The sequence below is a fragment of the Schistosoma haematobium genome, chromosome 6, assembly GCF_000699445.3.
Source record: "Schistosoma haematobium chromosome 6, whole genome shotgun sequence".
Taxonomy (NCBI): Eukaryota; Metazoa; Platyhelminthes; class Trematoda; order Strigeidida; family Schistosomatidae; genus Schistosoma; species Schistosoma haematobium.
Genome location: NC_067201.1, coordinates 4,518,095 through 4,537,973, shown reverse-complemented (window position 1 = coordinate 4,537,973; position 19,879 = coordinate 4,518,095). Strand labels below are relative to the sequence as shown.

The following is a 19,879-nucleotide window of genomic DNA, read 5'->3' as shown; positions in this document are numbered from 1 at the left end:
GGCACGATCTGCCTCAACTTGTCTCACAATGTACTGTGTTAATATATATATGCGGGGTGTATGTAAGTATATACTTATATGTATGTGCCTTTGTGCGTAGAATATATAGAATTAAATTAACGCAAGTGTTAACAGTGTTAGCAGTACCAGGATGTTGTGGTGTAGTGTATGTAAGTAGTATGAACATTGTTCTCACACTGTAAATGCACAATAATATAAATAAATTCATAGTGATTAATGTCATATATGTACCACAGTAATTTTCTTCTAAAATTATTTTTGTTAACTTAAATTTAAAAAAAAACTTTCTGAGGTGTTAAAATCTAAGGTTCGTCAAATAATACTGTTTTCAGCTTAGGATGATGTAGACCAGTAAGCAGTACGGTTCATCTGTGTTGGATTTGAGGAAGGCACTCACCTAAGGTAATAGAAGCTTGATGTTATGTTTTTATATCATCGAATTTCGGCTCAGTTATTCAGAAATTAGGCGTTTGTACTCGAGATCGGAGGTCCTGAGTTCGATCCACCGTCATAATATCATGGATGTGAACTACTGAGAAGTCCCATATTAGGACGAAGAGGTCATGCGGCGACTCCAAGTTCTCAATGGTCGTCTAAATTAAATCATTGCACGATCTCAATAAAATTCTTTAATTGATTTGATTGACCATAGAACATTGAACTCGTTAGGAGCTAAGGGATTATTTTCATCATAAAATAATCTCATTTACAGGAGCACTTATAAATAGGAAGCTTTGGACAGAGGTCTAGTTCTGTTTTTCAACTCGTGAACATTGCTATACTCATGGTCTTATATCACTATGAACTTAACTAGTTCAGATCTCACGACAGTTATGATAACAATGAATCATTAAATTGGGAATCATAATCTCATTGGCTATATGGCGTGATTAGAATAGAAAAATAAATTTCACAGATTGAAATCATGAGTCAGTTGAAGCTAGACCACCATTGGAAACCTGGAAGCACTGAACGGCCGTTTCGTCCTATTATGGGACTCCTCAGCAGTGTACATGAAATATGTAATATTATAAATTCGCATTATTCTCTAAAAATTGTGTTGTTTAAAATTTATAGTTAGAAACTATTGAATCAATTTGCATAATCGTGACATAATAATTGATTTTATACGATAAACCAATTGATTTATCATAAATGAGTTCTATTCAATCAAAGTTTAGTCTAACATGACCAGTTATCAATGTAAAAAAATCTATGAAAACAATGCACTTTTTTTCAGACTAGTTGTCTAAATGTGGCAGTTAAATTTGTATCTACTCATCTTTCTTTTTATTGATAACAATTCATTTATGCTCAAATGCGTAGGATACATTGATATTGTTTTACTTGAGTATTCTCATTGATGTTTAAGACTGAAATTGACCAGTCTCTTATTGACATATATGCATCCTGTATGGATAATCTCGATATTACCTTAAGTCACAAGCATTATAAGCAAAGATGGATAATGGCTAGTGATGGAATCCAGGACGAGCGTTCCGTCCTATTTGGGACCCGTCAGCTGGATGTACCTGCATTTCAGAGTTGATTTCAAAGCTAAGTGGATAACGCGATGGTGTTTGAAGCAAACAGTACTGGGTTCGAGTTCTAGAGTGAACATCAACCCTGAGATGCAGGTACATCTAGTTGACGTGTTCAAAATAAGACGAGACGCGCGCCCATGGATTCCACTGCTAGTCACTATCCGTCTTTGTTAATAATACATTGCATATAGTTATGGAAACTCCAAATATGTAAATATTTGTAAACAATTTTATCCGTTGTTTTAATTTTTATCAGTTAGTACATGACAAAAGTATTATTTCACTGATTGAAATCATGAGTCAATTGAAGCTAGAACACCATGGAAAACCTGGAAGCACTGAATGGCCGTTTCAAAACCCCTTTTGATAAAAGTATTATTTTAAATAAAATATTACCAAAACAATGTTTTACTACCTATTAGAGTTCAAGTGAACAGTATGTTTAACCTAATTTTTTAATATTAGGATTCAAACTAAATCATTCAAGATTAGTCACCAGTGAGACTTCGTTTGAAGATGTAATGTAAATGTATGATTAAGGTTTATTAACGCCTAGGAAGTTGTGAAATAAACCGAAATAATTTTTGTAATGAAGTGAGAAAAAAGTTTGTGTAAAACAAATACAAGGTTCTGAGGTGTTCCAAAGAAATTTCTTTTTACTAGTGAATTTGGATCTTGTGGTTCACATATTTAATTTCAATCAATTAGCTAATATAGTAAAGTGATCATCCAATAAGACGATTTGACCGAGAAATATGTAAAACAAAGGATTATATACATTAATATGAAGTGTCAAACATTTATTCGTCACAAACAACTTGAAGAAATGATTCAAGCATACAAAAAAATTCCTCCAACTAATACACAAAATACTGGACAATAGAAAGAAGAGATTGCAGGAATAGATATAGTTCCCCTCTTAACAATAATCTTACCAAGTTGGAAAAAATATGTACATATCCTTTAAATTAAATCCATTTATCTTGATTATAAAGCTAATCTTGGATAAAAACTGTATTCTGATTGTATGTTTAACAGACGAACTTTAAAGATGTTGCCATACAAAATAAAATTAACCATGAACCGGAACTAATCCATTCTAAAAATTATATGAATCCAGTTATGTGATAGACATTTAATGAGTTTATAATTAGTCGAAACCATATTTACATAGTTTGCTGTTTGTTAGGGGAAAAAAAGAAGTAGTATCATTGTATACCGATTGTAATAAGATCTATCAATGAATTTATTTTAATTTGACCTAGTAAGTCTGATCTTTTATGAATAACAACAATATCCATTTTATGAGAACATTTTTCAAATCTTTTTTTTTCGTTCATGAACAGTTTGACAGAAATCAAGTTACAAGTAGTTAGAATAAAGTTTCATTGAATATCTTTGTAATTTACTTTTTGGTTGGATCGATCAAATCCGTATTATACTTTTATAACTTGAATCTCAGTTTTTTCATTTAAAATTGACTGTACTTTAGAAACATAATCAATTAAGTTAATTATTATGACAATTGAATTTTCATGTGATAGAAAGTTTTCCTGAATGAAGGAAAAAGTTTGATCACGCTGTCTGATATGCTATAAGGTATAGCATTTGTTTATAAACTTTCCTCATCATCAAGATTCACACAATAGCTCAATAGTTTGGTGGGAATATTGATCAATGAGTAAAGATCAGTGTTATGTTTGTTCAGTTCTTTTAGTGCTAATCAAATTCTATCGATCAAGTTGCAATATAGCCACTCATCTAGGTGACTCAATATCGCGCACACTATATTCAGATGTAAGGTGATGGTTGAAGATAGTCAACAGGAAGCCTTTCACCCAAGTTTTGTGCTTTTTAGTGTTAGTCATCAAGAAGTACTAGTAATCTTGAGGGAGCTGGTGAGCCCTGGCAACCAGCTTTACAGCCTGAAACTTTACCATTGAGCTGTACGGGTTGCAACTATTCCTCTGTATAACTGAGATGTTTACAAGTGATTGATAACTAAGTAGCGAACAGACTGAGAAAATGATTGACGTGGACCCTATAATTCGCAGAGAACCAGTTCTCTGAAGATAACAAGTATTCTTTTGTGATGAGTGTCAAACGGCACGAAATACTTTCTTACCAACTACCTTCAACCACTCAAGTTGACACATGGTATTCATACGTTGACCATCGAGTCGGTTTCTACTAAAAAATCGCTCGCGCCCCTCCATAACTCAATCGTACTTCTAATTATGGCTGCCATTCGAGACTCGACAACGTACATCTATTTTGTCATTTATCTGAAACTTATTAGTTTGCCAAACATTATCCTTACTCACGATTAAAAAACTAAAGAATACTTACTTAACTCCAATGATTATGTTCCAGAAGCTTACCAATATATGTAAGAGTTAAAACGTTAGTATGAGAAAAATTAGTCCCCTTTTTGTCCATATACATGGGCGCGCGTTTCGTCTTATTTTAGACTATCCAACTAGATGTACAACTTTCTTATATTAATTGTGTGACAAAGTAAATATCCCACTATCAAAGATGAAGAACGTCATATGAGGTGAAATAATGACTAGAATTTAGCTTGACTAGAAAAAGTTTACAAATTTCGTACAGAGAATTAAAATGAATAAAATTTACATGAAGCCTATCAAGATACAACTGGCTTATATAATAAACAGTAAATTAATGGACCATGTGAGAAAAAATTTAAATTATGTTTAAGGACAAAATATTAAGTTTAGTGGAGGTCATATTCTGTTATGTTAATATCACTAAATGCCGTCAAAATGATGTTCCAAAATATAAAAAAAAGATAATTAGGCTAATGATCACTGCCTGTGAGCGAAATTTGTATTTAGATTTCAAAGTCACGATCCTGTACATGATAAAATATTACTCCATAGAAACGATTTATATATTCTTAGATATTTCGTATCATTAGGCTATTCTAGGAGTAACACCACAATAATATGAGATTTCAAGATGTTTCAAAAAACTTCTGTAATAGTTTAATAAATCCGTTAAAACCCAAAATAAATGAACTAGATGATATGATTGTATGTCACTATTTTACCATACACAAGTATATGTACTCGGCTTTCGGTCAAATGTTTATGTGCAAATGTTGGTGATGTTAACTGGTTGTTTAGACAGGGGTAGATGAAGTGGCATTTGAGGCTATAACTCACTAGTTGAAATTCGAACGGATATTAATTACCATGTTGAGTTTTAACAACTCACATTTTCCAGTAATAAGTTTCCCATTTGAAGTTAACAGACAAAAACAATGACATCAATTCAAAGGTAGTGATGGAATAACATTACATACAAGGATGTTAGGAAAGGAAAATAACTCTGGATGACAATGATCAGCTGCATTCAGAACTCCAGTGACTGTAGTTATAAGTTGTGACAGAGAGAAAGTGATTTCCTCTATCTTAGGTACCCCTTCATATATATATATATATATATATATATATATATATATATATATATCCTTATGATTTTAACAATTATAAGATGAAGAATCTAATGATAAAACAGAGTGAATAATAGTTGAAGGACTAACTTATCCCGTCCTGTCTGGTACTCTGAATGTCCGCGCATTCCAGAGCCGATGTTCACCTCGAGACTCCAATCCAGTACCAATCACTTCATCCGCCATCGAGTTATCCACTTAACTACTGAACCCAGATAGCCACAAGCTTGTTTAATAGATCGAAATTTAATTCACTTTGTATTAGTTGTTTTAATCATTTCATTGATGTTTAGGACTGCGATTGGTCAGTATTTTATTGACCTATGTGTATCCTGAGAGAATTGCCTCGATATTGCCTCAGGTCACAAGTATCCCACTTCTAGCCACCATCCATCTCTACATACAATGCTTGTGACTTGATGTAATATCGAGGCAATTCTCTCAGGGTACACATATGTCAATAAAAGACTGATCAATTGCAGTCCTAAGCGTCAAGGGTAAGTTTCAAAAAACCAATATAAAGATGAACTAATTTATTTGTTTGTTAGACGAACTGGATGTAATTAAGATTCACCTGCTGACCCTTACTTGCCTGCAGAATATAATCTTTCTGATCAATAAATGATACGAAGCTGTAACTATAGGCATTCACTCAGCATTAAGCAGTGGATACATTTTCTAGTGAATACGAAGCATTATGAGGTCATTTACTTTGTTTATTCAGTATTGGAAACTTAATTTTATGGTATAAAAAAGCTAGCAAAGCACCCTGCCGTTTGATAATATATCTTTAAAATATCAAATACGTAGGTTATGGGGTCGTTCAAGAAAACACCGGCTACCAAATTACATTAGTTTCTATGGGACATTGACCTGCATAGCTTAAAATTGCAGTGAACTTAGATGTGTTGGTGTGCAGTGAAATGTATCTAACAAATCCACAAACATGCAAACCAGTTTTTTACCATATAATCTACTTTTGAAAACCACAGCCTTAAGTTGGTTTAAAATCCCCATTCCTATATGACCTAAGTATTGTTGAGGGATATTCGATCACTTTGAAGGTAGATGCCTTACAAAGCTAGGTTTTATTCATTTATATTCCTTAGGAATACCGTTTACTGTCATGACAAAGAACAGCTAAAAATAACTTAACTGGCAATGAGATACAAACGGCTAAAGTTATGAAACAAAAATTGGCTACATTAAAACTCTGATGAGCAGTCATTAATAATAACTCAACGTATATGCCTAATGACACGAAACCCAATGTGATTTACAAACTTATAAAACTTCTACCAACAGTCAATTTAAGGCATATTTATAGTGAAGTATAGTAGAATTCTCAAATGAGTCTTACGATAAATTTGCACTCCTAATGTTTTACAACCAGCGCTCTGACATAATTTAATAAACTTGTACTTAAAGTCTCATATTTTTCTGGATTCTGTTGTATCAAATGACGATTGATTTCTATAAATCTCAACTAATTTTCGCACACCGAGTCTTCTATCTCATAAAGACGTCAATATAACTGACTAACATAAATCCGCAATCAAAGGTAGGAATAACGATTCCAGAATTTAATAACTATATTTTCTGTAGGCAAAAAATGACTACTCTTAGCTGTAATATCAGCATTCAAAGTGCGTGTGGAATTTTATTAGTCAGCGTTCTTCAGCTACAAATGAAGTCTAACGAGAGCTTCTTCCTTGAAGACAACAGTTAACATTTGTAGCTCCCATTAAATAGTTGTTTTGGTCCAAACGTATTTGTGTCAAAAGAGAACTTCTGAACAGCCTTTAAATTTTTTGAGTATATGGCACTTGCGGGTAAGCGAGAGACTCAAAGTAAGTAAATGAGAATATTAAAGGTATTATTAGCCGCATTTATTTGTTTACAATAAAGATTTTTGTTACATTGTAAGTAACATTTTGAAACCAACACTATTATAAAGTGCCTATGAATTCAGTCTACATAAGCAGTAATCTTTGTATCTCTAGGCATCTAAAATATGATTTCTCATTGTGGTAGGAGGATTCAGTGTTTTAAATTTGGCTTTAACACAAATTAAGGATGTACACATTTCTCATGTCCTTTAAATTATATTTTACTATTAAGTTTAATATTTTCGAGGTTAGATATCCGGCCTAAATAAAATATAAAGGTCATTATATGAAGTTCTGCTTTCCAGTCCATCTACCTATCACAACTGAGTTACGACCACCTTTCCATGTTATCTGCATTATCGATTTACAGGGTTGTGTTTATAAATCCAAAACTACAGTGCAGCAAATATTCATCGTAATCAAGCTAAAACAGTTATAGATATATTGGCAGACAAAAAGAGATTAAAAATTCCAAAAAGGATATTCATATGGAGTTTCCTTCTTTTAGTGCCGATAGTCACACAATAATTAACGTAGAGCCCGAAATTAATTTGTATCAGCCTAAACTGGGATACGATGATGATACAATAAGGTGAGCTTTATTTTGGCTCTTGCCATTTAGCATATACTCTGCATCACATTATACGATATCTCAAACGAACAATTCAAACGAGACCACGTAGCCCACCATTTAAGATATCTAAAGCTTTTTCTATTGTACAGAAAGATATATTGAGAACCTGACCCTCAGTTGTTAAAAATAACAAACTGTTAAAGCCATCTAGCTATGAACACATAAGATATGTTCCACATTATGCTGTGTTTTACTTAAACTAAAGAAATCCAATGATGATTTTAAGTATAACGATCATTGCAAACCTCATAAATGTGGTGAATCATTTCGTTTTTTAATTACCCAAGCTCTTGAAAAAGTGCGTTCAGACTTAATTGTCTTCACATACATCTTATCCCGAGTACCAAAGAAGTACATTAACCTTATAAAGGCTCTCTACTCGAACACAACTGGTAGAGTGAGACCTTATGGCGAACTGTCATCAGAATTGATTACCTCAAGTGGTGTTCGTCAGGGCTGTCCACTCTCCCCATTCTTGTTCAACTTTGTGGTCGACGTACTTTTAGAGATAACACTCTCCTCATCTAAATTTCCAGGGGTTGAACTTCTACCGGGAGGTTCACTTGTTGACTTAGAATATGCAGGTGACATAGTTTTATTTGGTGAAGACGCTGACAAAATGCAGTCTTCTGACCACTCTAAGCAACAATGCAAGCATGTTCGGGATGCGATTCTCTCCCTCGAAATGCAAAATGTTACTTCAGGATTGGGCTACATCAACATCTGAACTAGTGATAGGGGGTGAAGTAGTTGAGTGTGTCGATCGCTTCACTTATCTTGGAAGTCTCATCAGACCTTGTGGTCTGGTGTGTGACGAAATCTCAGCACGGATACAGAAGGCTCGACTAGCTTTTACCAACTTGCGTCATTTATGGTGTAGGCGAGATATCCGTCTATCAACCAAAGGACGGGTTTACTGCGCAGCAGTTCGTCCCGTCCTACTTTACGTCAGTGAAACATGGCCGGTAAGAGTAGAGGATATTCGTAGGTTACTAGTATTCGATCATGGGTGTCTTCGAAACATTGCTCGTATATCCTGGGACCATCGAGTAAGTAACGCAGTTGTTAGGAAACGGGTACTAGGTAAGGATGGCAAATCAATTGATGAAGTAGTGAAACTTCATCAGTTGAGATGGCTGGGACACGTGTTACGTATGCCCAACGACCGACTACCTCGACGTGCTATGTTTAGTGGTATAGGAGTAGGTTGGAAGAAAGCTAGGGGCGGCCAAACCAAAACATGGCACAAGTCCATGAAGTCACTGACAAGTGGACTGAGTCATGTTGGCTGGTGTAGATTATCTGGTTAGGATTCGTGAGACAATAGCAACCGATGGTTAGAGACTTTGAGTGATATGGCTTAAAATCGTTTGCAATGGTGCAGGTGCATCCACTCTCTGTGTTCTCCTTAATTCTAATCTTCTGAATTCTTCATGTCCCCTTATTTTTTCTCTTTCCAAATTTATTTCACTGGGTTATACTCTTTAAATAACATCTCCAAACCCTAATCTTCCCGATTACTGCTTATACTCTTACTACTTCTACCACTATGGGATTTGAATCGACAACTGTATCTCTGTGGTAGTGTGGTGTAGCAACTCGAACTGATGTTCGTACGTACGAAGTTCTACGTTGTTACCGACTGACATACATCTTATCTTACTGACAATTTCTTTCGCTAGACCTTCAGTCATTTCCTTAACTGATTATTTTCATGTAGCCTTCATTGACAAATAAAAGGCATCAAAAAGATTAATAAGAAGAGAATTTGTAATTTTACGTCTAGGTAAAAACACTCCAAATCGATGGAGCTCGCTAGATTTTAAATTTCATTCAGTACTTATAAATGGAGGATCCGCAGCACAAGATTCAGTAAATATCACTCATCCCTAAATAAAGCGCAGCCTAAAACAAATGTATATTAGTCTATGTCGTCACCTGGGCTAGTCAACAATCACATGATGCAGTAAAAATAGTCAGCTCCCACAATAATGAGTTACTTCCGTGCATCATCGTATAGGCTACTGAAAATAAAAGTTCATTCGTCCGACGAATCAGGTTTATGGCATTTGACATATCAAGAGTGGCATCCACGAAATATGATCTGTTCTTTTCATCTTGTATTAAGAAATGTCACTGTGTAGGAAACAAACACTGACAATCCTGCTATAAAAAAATTCATAGACTTTGTCAAGCTAATGAAACATCCCTTCGTTTCCATCTACGTAAATGTGTTGATATTAAAAATCACCTAATCAAACCGGTTTACAAACAATCGTTTAGGTTACGTAAGATATTTGACTGCTCATAAAGGTGTCTTTCTGGCAAGCAAATGATATACCTGTTCTGGTGAAAAAAATAAAATCCGACACATTCTAGACTTCCTAGACCTGCTCTAAAGGTTTGCGTTTACGAAGTTGAAATGTCGATTTAGATCATTTTCGAGATTAATTGTGAGATGGTATGAAGGTCGTATATATTTTGAGAACAAAGCTACAGTGCTTTAAGCCGTCTCACAGTGATCTAAAGTAGTGACACTGAGACCATGGCTCTCTTTCGTGTGGGAGCAGATAAAGGAAGTATTTCGAAAATTTATATTTCATACATTTAGTTTGGAATGTGGACGAAGATAAATAGATGTGAATTGTAGTTTCAGTAACCGCTTACTCAGCGGGCAAATCAATGCATCAATTATGGCCAACCAATAAAAGCATATATTACCGACGAACATAATGTAAGACACGTGAAACCTCACACGAATATAAGTTCATATATATAAACGGACAAAGAGTAATGTAGGAAGGTGAAGACAGACACAGATACATGCAATATCATCAATTACATTACAGTTAAACTTGCGAAGGTCAACTAAGATCGCATAGCAGTTTTCATCAGTTCACCACATTTAATTCAGGATATCATTGCAAATTAGATTAATTTCATGATCTAAGTGTATATGTTCCTCTGGATGTCCTCCGTTTTTCCCTCAACTGGGCTATGACAACTCAGAGGATGCGACAAACGAGTGCAAAATCCAAGAACAAACGAGATACACGTAGTATACAGGCCTTCCCATAACGTGACCAACTACTGAGACCTACTAACAGAAGACATGGTTTGCGCATTCTCTATCGACCCGTTCATAAACAGATTAGACGCTTGCTAAGGCTTACTAGAAAATGACTGTTATAGCCCATCATCTCTTTGTACTCATTATACAAATCCGTAATATAAATATTAAAATTTACTAAAAATTACTAAATATGTATCAAAATTTTATAAACCAACATTGGTTTTTGAATCTTAATATGATGAAATAGGAAGTTGAGAAGTTAGTGTGCGCAGACTCAATGGTTTAATGAAGCATTTTCCTTTTGAAATTAGATTCAAATGTATTTTTACAAACGCCGATTGTACGACAACCGACTACGTCATCAAAAACCATCCAGACGTAGCTCCCACATTACCAGTGGGGACCTAAAAAATACTTTTACCATGGAAAATAATACGCTCCTTTTATTATGCAAGAGCCTGAATAGTGTGAAATAACGACGGCGTCATTCCTGAAACCTGTCAAAAAGTTTTTTTGGCAAAATAAAAAATAACATATTCACCACGTTAAGAACCAAATCTATCAGCACTAAACAATACGACTACATAGAATGAAGTCAGCTACCACCAATGTTTTCTTCAGCAAACGTGTGTGCAACCAGGTTCTATCGTATCGCTTGACTAGATATACAAATTTTTGTGAGGAACTTATAAAACTGGAATAAGGCAATACATTTAAGTTGTACTAAGTCAAATGTATTGAAGGATGACACAGGGCTATTTATTTTGGGGATTTATTTACCGCTACAGTATGAACAGCCCAAAGACAAACAAGCTTTATGATCATCTCACGGGTTTCAAAATGTTAGCCTTAGTGAGTGGTGTGGGACCTGAAAGGTATGCTTTTAAATTCCACAAAAATCGGGTGGTTCGAGATTTAAAGCTTCGAAGGACTGTTTGACTTCGGACCTTTTTACTCATTAACACTCAAAGCCTCTACATATGTAAATATTCGATGAACAAACAAAGCTTGACTGGGCTTTCGTACAAAATAAGCCCAGTGGGAAGCTCTCACAATAATTTAAGTAATAAAGAAGCATTGTAATATCTGTTGGGATAATTATAACCTATAGACTAATTATAATTAGCCGGTATATGTACGAGATAAAATCTGGCTCTCCCTTTTTTGTTTAATGCTGCAAAAATGGTCCCCGTAATTTTTGTAGATAGTAACAATTGAAAGTAATATAATTACAATTATTATTGTCCGGACAATAATGTTTCGGCCGAAACATACATCTCAGTTGAATATATATAAGTCTAAAACGTATCAGCAGTGTCAATAACCCAAGCGTACACTGAAACGCCTGTCTTGCGTTAAATAATTTACTACTATGCAAGTATCTATTTACATTATTTTTATTTCGGTTACAGCTTTGTATTCTGCGAAGAAGAACGAACTCTGTTGGATAATTACCATGTTTCTTAAATTTCGAGAAGCAACTAACCACTATCGGTTGATGTGAATATATCATATAACAAACGGTTAGATGATGTCAACTCACATTTTAGTGACATATGTTATCGCACAACTAACACTACCCGCCTTTGTTTTTTTCGGTATCAATGTCAAATCTAATATCAGACTACTCAGATTTGTATAGTAAAGACAGAATGTCTACGGCCTATGTTATTCTCTCTTCTATTATGCTTCTGTGAGTGTCTGGTCTTCCCTTGAATGAGTCGATTGAAGGTGAGGACACCAGTGCTTCGGGTAACAGGTTCCAACAATTGATGACTCAGTGTGAAAACTTGTATGACACGGGTGTTTTGTTCATTCTTGGTTTTTATACTCTCTCGCTTTGTCTTCTGCGATGTTCTGATATAGTGTGAAGAAAAAGAGAGGATATATTATGTCCATAATCATTTCTTAGTATTCTACACATCAAAATCAGGTCACCTCTTAATCTACTGTAGGACAGAGCGAAGAGGTCTTGCTTTTCGAACCGCTCTTTGTATGATGAACCCCGGAGTTCTGGGATCGCACGGGTTTACTTTGTCCAGGATATCCCAGTCGCCTTTTACACGGGAGCTTACAGCCTGAACGCAGTTTTCGAGCTTAGTTCTCACTAAGGTTGTGCATACTGTAGTGAACATGATAGTATCTAACTTGGTGAATGTCCGTCTTAAAACCCATAGAGTTCTAAACACCATAGCTGCAACCGTTCGGCAGTAGATTTTGGTCCTAAGATCGTCATCTTAAGATCCTTGTGAGACCGGACCACGGATATAGACACTTCCCGTATGCTGTAACTATTTACCTTTATATCCCCAAAGTGAATGTATACACACTTGACCACGATGGTGAGCATCAGCCACTTTTTAGATCAGCTTATCAGAATATCTAAGTCTGCCTGAAGTGCGCATGCATCTGCGTCCCTTGTTATTTCTCGCCAGGTTTTTACATCATCAGCATATAGTAACATTGAGGACTCAACCAAACGTGAAAGTTAATATATGCCGTATACAATATACAGTGTAAAATGTAAAGGACCAAGGACAGAAACTTGTGGTACTTCAATGAGTACTAGTCTCCATGTGGAGCACTTGAAATTTGCCAAAGTACGAGGTTCAGTTCAACTGGTTCACTGCCCCGCCAAGATTCATCAGACTGCCCTGCCCTACATGGCATGTGACGACTGATCCACCGAATAAAGCGGGGGTCAGCAAGGAACTCCAACTCTTGAAACGCTACAAATCATCGAGCTCAGATGACTTTCCACCGACCCTCTTTAACGATTGTGATGACTTTCTGGCTAAGGATCTGACTGTGTTGTGTACAAAGGTCTGGGAGTTGGAGATTGTTCAAACATCGTGGAATGAGTCAATAATCATCCCTATCTTTAAATAGGGTTTATGTCGTTCCTCTAACAACTATCAAGGGATAAGACTACTTCCGAGTGAGTCCAAACTATTGACTTCTGTCATACTTCGTAGGTTGTTCAGAACCCGAGCAAGATTAACTCCTGACGAGCAGGCTGGTTTTCGTCATGATCGAGGATGTATTGATCGCATCTTCACCCTCCGCAAAACTTTAGAACACTGTCATACTTAACACGGACCAACAATCTTAGTGTTTCTTGACATCAGAGCTGCCTTCGATTTGTTTTCAGCTTCAGTTTGGGAAGGACAGGAGGCCTGATGGCTTGTGTTAGTCCTGGCAATGGTGGTCTCTCAGTTGATCCAACTTTCTTTTGAAAGAATCGACGGATGGAGCCTCAACCACGTGCTGAGATAATGAGTTCCACTCGTTGGTGATTCGATGGGAAAGTCGATAGTCAGCTGACAAGTAATTTGTTATTGGCTTGTGAACTTTTTTGGAGTGTCCATGTAAATTCTCTATTTTGGAAGACAAGAAAAATGAGGGCATATCAGGTGCAAATTTGGCACTAAGCAATTTGAAAACTGTAATCAAGTCGCCTCTAGCTCTGCGATATGACAACGGGAAAAGGTTCAGCTTGGCCAGTCGAGCTTCATATGGAAGCTTCGCTATTTCGGGAATCAGCTTAGTTGCCGTTCTCCGAACCTTTTCCAGAAGCTCACTGTCTTTTATAAAGCAGGGGCTGGCCGCTTGTTTGCAGTACTCAAGTTTAGGACGTATGAACACTGTATATAAAGTCAGAAACGTCTTAGCGTCGACATGACTAAAAGCCCTACGTATTGACCATAAGGTTCTAAAACCTTTGGCGGCTATTGCACGGCCGTGTGCAGTAGTCTTTAAGTCTTGACTAACGATGACTCCTAAGTCATTTTATGTCTGGACGACAGGTAGCTCAGTGTTATTCATCGTGTATGTATCTGTACCTTGATGTCCGATATGCATCACAACACACTTGAAAGTATTTATTGGCAACTGCCATGTTTGAGACCACTCAGATAACTTCTTCAGGTCATTTTGAAGTTCTAAGCTATCACTCTTACATCGTATCGTTCTCCATATCTTGACATCGTCAGCATATAGCAAGACCGATGATGATAGGAGACAAGGAAGTTCATTTACATACAAGAGGAATAGCACTGGCCCCAAAACTGTACCCTGGAGCACTCCACCAAGCACAGTTTCCCAGCTAGATAACTTTGAGTTCACCCTTACTCTTTGTTGACGCCCAACTAAGAAGTCTTTTATCCACATAAATAGATTGCCTCCAATCTCGACTTTTCTTAACTTATATAACAGCCGGTTGTGAGGAACTTTGTCAAAAGCTTTACTGAAACCAATGAAGGCGACGTCTACAGGTAGCTTTTGGTCCTTAAGAGCGCACCAGATTTCACGAGCCACTAATAAGTTAGTGAGACAAGAATAACCTATTCTGAAGCCGTGCTGCTTCTCCGAGAGGATCCGGTTTTTATCGAGATACTTAAACAGCTCCTTCTGAATAATCTTTTCTAAGATTTTAACAACCACACTAGTTAGGCTAACGGGGCGGCAATTCTCAGTTTTGTGTTTCGTACCTGTTTTGAAGACAGGACTTTGAACAGGACTATTATCTCTAATCGTCTATTTACGAAGGGTGTCCCTGAGAATTATATTAACATTCTAAAGGCCCTATATACAAACACCTCAGATGATGTGAGGCCATACTACCACCTCTCTCCATTGCTCCATTCAAACAGTTAGGTTAGACAGGGTTGCCCAATCTCACCGTTTCTCTTCCACTTTGATATCGATGACATTCTGGAAACAGTTCTGATGGATGTAAGTAATGGTGACGTGGATCTGTTGCCTGGAGAAAGACTTCTCGACCTTGAGTATGAGGATGATATTGTCTTACTGTGCGATAACGCCCATGCCATGCAATCCGCACTTAGTCAGTTGGCAATTAGTGTTCGTAAGTATGGTATGTGCTTTGCATCTTCGAAGTGCAAAGTACTTCCACAAGACTGGCAGGATTCTAATCCTGTACTCACCCTGGATAGTGAGCAGATAGAAGTAGTCGAGAAGGTCGTGTCTCTGAGTAACTGCACAAGTGCTTGTGGTGAGATAAATGCACGTATAGTGAAAGCCAGAGCGACTTATGCCAATCTGGGCCATCTTTGGCGCCTTCGTGATGTTAGTCTGGCGGTAAAAGGTCGGATTTACAACGCGTCGGTGAGAGCAGTTCTGCTCTATGCTTGTGAAAGCTGGCCTCTCCGGGTTGAGGACGTTGGACGACTCTCTGTGTTCGATCATCGTTGTTTCCGAAGGATTGCTGACATTCAGTGGCAACACCATGTTAGCAATGCAGAGGTTCGGCATCGTGTGTTCGGGCACAGAGACGATAGTGCAATTGGTGTCACCATCTTGAAACACCGAGTTCGGTGGCTTGGACATGGTCTACGAATGTCGTCCCAGAGAATTCCACGTCGTGCATTATTTGCCGACACTGGGACTGGTCAGTGTATGACATGGTCTCGTGGTATGAAAGAAAGCTACAAAGGGGGTCCGAGAGATGGTGCAACACAGTAACTAGAAACATCATCAGATATGGCTCAGAATAGAAGCCAGTGGCGACACTGCTGTAACCTTTTACTTTCTTCATAAAATATGGACTTGATTTCGTTAACTGGAAAAACTGTTTTTGGTTGTACCTTCGCTAAGTGAACAGTTTCTCCAACTAATTTTTGTTCCACCATCACACGTTAATTTCCGTTCGGTATTGTTCCCCATCTTCTTATACGCACCTTACATTCTCTCTCGTAAAAATCAGCTGTATAACGTTTAATATTTCTGGAGAACAAATTTGAACTGGATAGAAAGCAGTATACTTAATACAACGTTCAATATGTTTCAAGTTGAGTGACCACGTCTGTATGGCCGAGAAGTTCCATCCTGAGTGGATCTTTCTGCGTTCACTATTATCGACCGCCTCCAAATGTTACATGTTGAATTTTAATCTTTTCAGTAACTACATGTTCAGCTTCGAGAATCGCGTGGTTGGGAACCAACACCACTACAAATTAAACCTCTCCTACATTCTTCTCCTGTTACGGATATTGGTACGAACCTCTTCATTGAACCGCGGTAGGAAGTTTCTCGGACCCCTTGCTGTAGTTCAAGGGATGTGCGGTCCAGTGGCTTTTAAGTACAAATTTCTAAATACATCCCAAGTCGTTCCAATTGGTGACTCTGGCTCAACTGGTCAATCTACTGCTGATGTTGAGTGTATAACATCTTATATATTTGTTTTCCAGGCGCTAGGTCTGATACATCTTTGTTTATGTCAGCTATACGGGAATCAGAGATTAGAACTGTATGATCACTTCTACCTATGTGTAGCATATAGTCGAGGTTTGTGACATTGTCCTAATAAGGGATTAATATGAGATCTAGTAGCATGATTCGCAGTCTGGGTCATATCTAGTTGCTTCTTCAACATGCTGCACTAGGGCACATGTGATAACCGCATCAGCTAGTTCTTGCTCGAAAAAATTTTTTAACAACCCAGTTCTCAGATCTTTCCACTCTACCATGGGTGCATTAAAGTCTCCTTGGATTAAACACTGACCACTTTGTAACCAAGTGTTGAGACCATCTAGCCAAACCTCGTTTACCTCACAGCTTGAACTGTGGTAAAACAAACTACTCGACAGACCTTGTCCTTTACATTTTAAGTGGCAACTTACTAATTCACACGTCCCAATCTCATAGGATATGTTGTCAATAACGGTAAATGGGATATTAATTCAAATGAATAAAGCTATTTCTCTTACTTTACGCATCTGGATTGTGTCGGTTATTAGTAATGTGAAGCCTCCAAGATCAAGTTATACACTGCTAAGCAAGCTTCGGGTATTTGTGTAACAGATCCAAAGGCCACTTAAAAGGCTTCGTGCTGCATCCAAGTTGGTTACGTCATCATTCCCTATCGAAGCCTCACCACCTGAAAATTTACAACTCTATGGTCCTTTTCGCCAGTATCTAGCCCACATTTTAGTTCTTTTTCAACTTTTCGTCTTTTTATACAATCCGCGAACGGCAAGTCTTTACGGACAAAACTATCTGACCACTTTAGTTCGTGTCCATTCTATGGTGTTAGTTCCCTTTCGTTGAGAGATTTAAATACTAATTTTACCCCCCTGGTTTGGTGCTTAATCAAGTTCATTTGACTGCCTAGACTGTAAATCTTCAGCAAGGTGACATCATAGATATCCTGGTCTAATAGGTGTTTTATCAACTCGATGTCATGATGGAAACGGGTTTTAGGTTCTATGCTTTCACTCTTCTTGACTCTTTGAAAGATAACTGGCCGGTCACTACGATCAGTCTTAGACTTCACAGCTACTTTTTCGAAGACTGACCTTTCTTTAGTAACATCATGTCGTTTCTTACCCTCGATCTGTATGCATTCATCAACTTTCGTAGGAGTATCAGTCATGATTGCGTCACAAACCATGATATCCTGGATGACTGGGGATGACTCGGGGAGGGAGTTCCTACTAGAAACAGACCTAGCCTTGTGATTGGATTTTCCTGCTGGCTACTAATCAGAAGACAGAGGTCAGAAGAAACTTTTTTCTTGAGCTTTTGTTTCTGATGAATCACTTTGAAGTCGGCTCTTTCTCTTTCGGCTCATGTAAGTCGATCGAGTTCGAGATTATTAAAGGTAACTTTGTAACAGCTTAGGTTGGTTGGTTAAGAGTTCACCTCAAACAACTAAGCATATGTCAAAACAGTATAGTTCAAGTATTCACTCACTTCCTTATTTTGCATAAGCGTTATATTTCCTATTATCTTATATTGAATGTTGAGAGGCTTTGTTTTTCTGAATAAATAATCTCACACTCCATTGTGGCTGCGCGAAGATCTAAATAAAGACCTATTCACTGCTTGTCTGGTTTCTTCTATCAATAGCACGATGGTTACCTAGAGGGACGAAAACATCGAATCAATTTGCATGTCGACTTAGGGAACGATGTGCCTCAATTACGCTTGCTAGTATCCCTTTCAGTAGCATTCATCATTGCGACGGCTTCGGATGGAAAGCTGTCTGCGTCCGAGCAGCATATCTGACAACCATACGCAAATAATTCTGCTAAGCCGTTTAAAAGACTCAGGAGTTAGGTTCGTCCAAATTTCATGATATCATCCCTTGAACTCATCGCACTGCATGCCACTTTCCGCAGCATGAGCGTCGAAGATTGCTTGTTTTGCACCGTCCTGTCGTTAACCTGAGGTTTTGAAAAGGAAGTAGATACAAAAAATACCCGGTGTAACGGTAAGAGAACTATGAAAATCCCTCCGCAGCCTTTTTGTTGGACAGTGCTGTCATTTGTTCGTTTTTTCTCCCTGTCGTGTATCTTAATCTTTGTTCAGATCTCATTTAACCACACCTTTTGTTCTTCAGTTTTCCTCGTCTGAGCCTTTATTATGTGATTTGGACTAAAGACTTATCTTTTGTTACCTGATATTCTATTGCATGTTGCCGGACTATTGACAGCAAGATCGTGTTTGACTAAGCTCAAGGTCACAGCGTGATTCCATGTGTGAATGTTAACCTTTTGACTGTTTGCCTGGGAGGATTGCTGGAATCCCTGCAGATAGATATTTGATTCCATTTTGTTGGGAATATTTTATTCGTTCTCAGGTAACGTACCCTTTGGTATTAACTGTTTCTTCTATTGTTCAGCGCGCTTCTTCTGACTGTATAGCACAGGCTGTACCGTTTGAGGTATTTTGTATTTCTGATATAATTTGTTCTATTCCATAGATTAGAACCGTTTAAATTGAGCACGGAGTTTGTGTTTTCATATAATCTAGCACGCGTGTCTCAAAAACGCTTTGTAAGCTATACAGAAGAACGTAGTCTGGCCTATTCAAATACATTTTGGTTCACCAGTCCTGCGTTCAAACCGAATACTGGCAGCTCAGTCGTTACACCTAGAGTCAACAGAAAGTGATGGCCAGAAAAAGTGGAGAACTTTAAATTGACGGAATCCATAATGAATACAAATACAGAAGAACCGGTGTACTTGAAAGTAAAGATGATAAATTACCTTCGAAAATACCGATACTCTTGGCGAATGCTTGAACTCCAATAAATTCGATTAAAGTGGAAATAATAGTTGTGATGCAGAATTTACAATCAAAACAATAAGATTCACTCAGCGACGAAAAATATCACTGTTCTTTCAAATAACTCGCGTAAATATAGATGAGTTTGTCTGTGTTGACATAACTGTTTTGCTAGTTAAGACTGATGCATTTTGGGAAAAAGTTTGATTT

The 19,879-nt window shown here is 37.3% G+C and overlaps 1 protein-coding gene across 2 annotated transcripts in view; it reads right to left on the bottom strand.

Annotated features, from left to right (window-relative positions):
- The window catches only part of MS3_00008358 (uncharacterized protein), a gene marked incomplete at its 5' end in the record, with an annotated part of 190,353 nt that extends 178,136 nt beyond the window's left edge, over positions 1–12,217 (bottom strand). Inside the window, one exon of one of the 2 annotated variants that reach the window (XM_051216721.1) lies at positions 12,183–12,217. Of the gene's footprint in view, positions 1–5,133 lie in introns of both variants that reach the window. The other variant, XM_051216720.1, reaches the window with a different exon arrangement.
- Between the last annotated feature and the right edge of the window lie 7,662 nt (positions 12,218–19,879).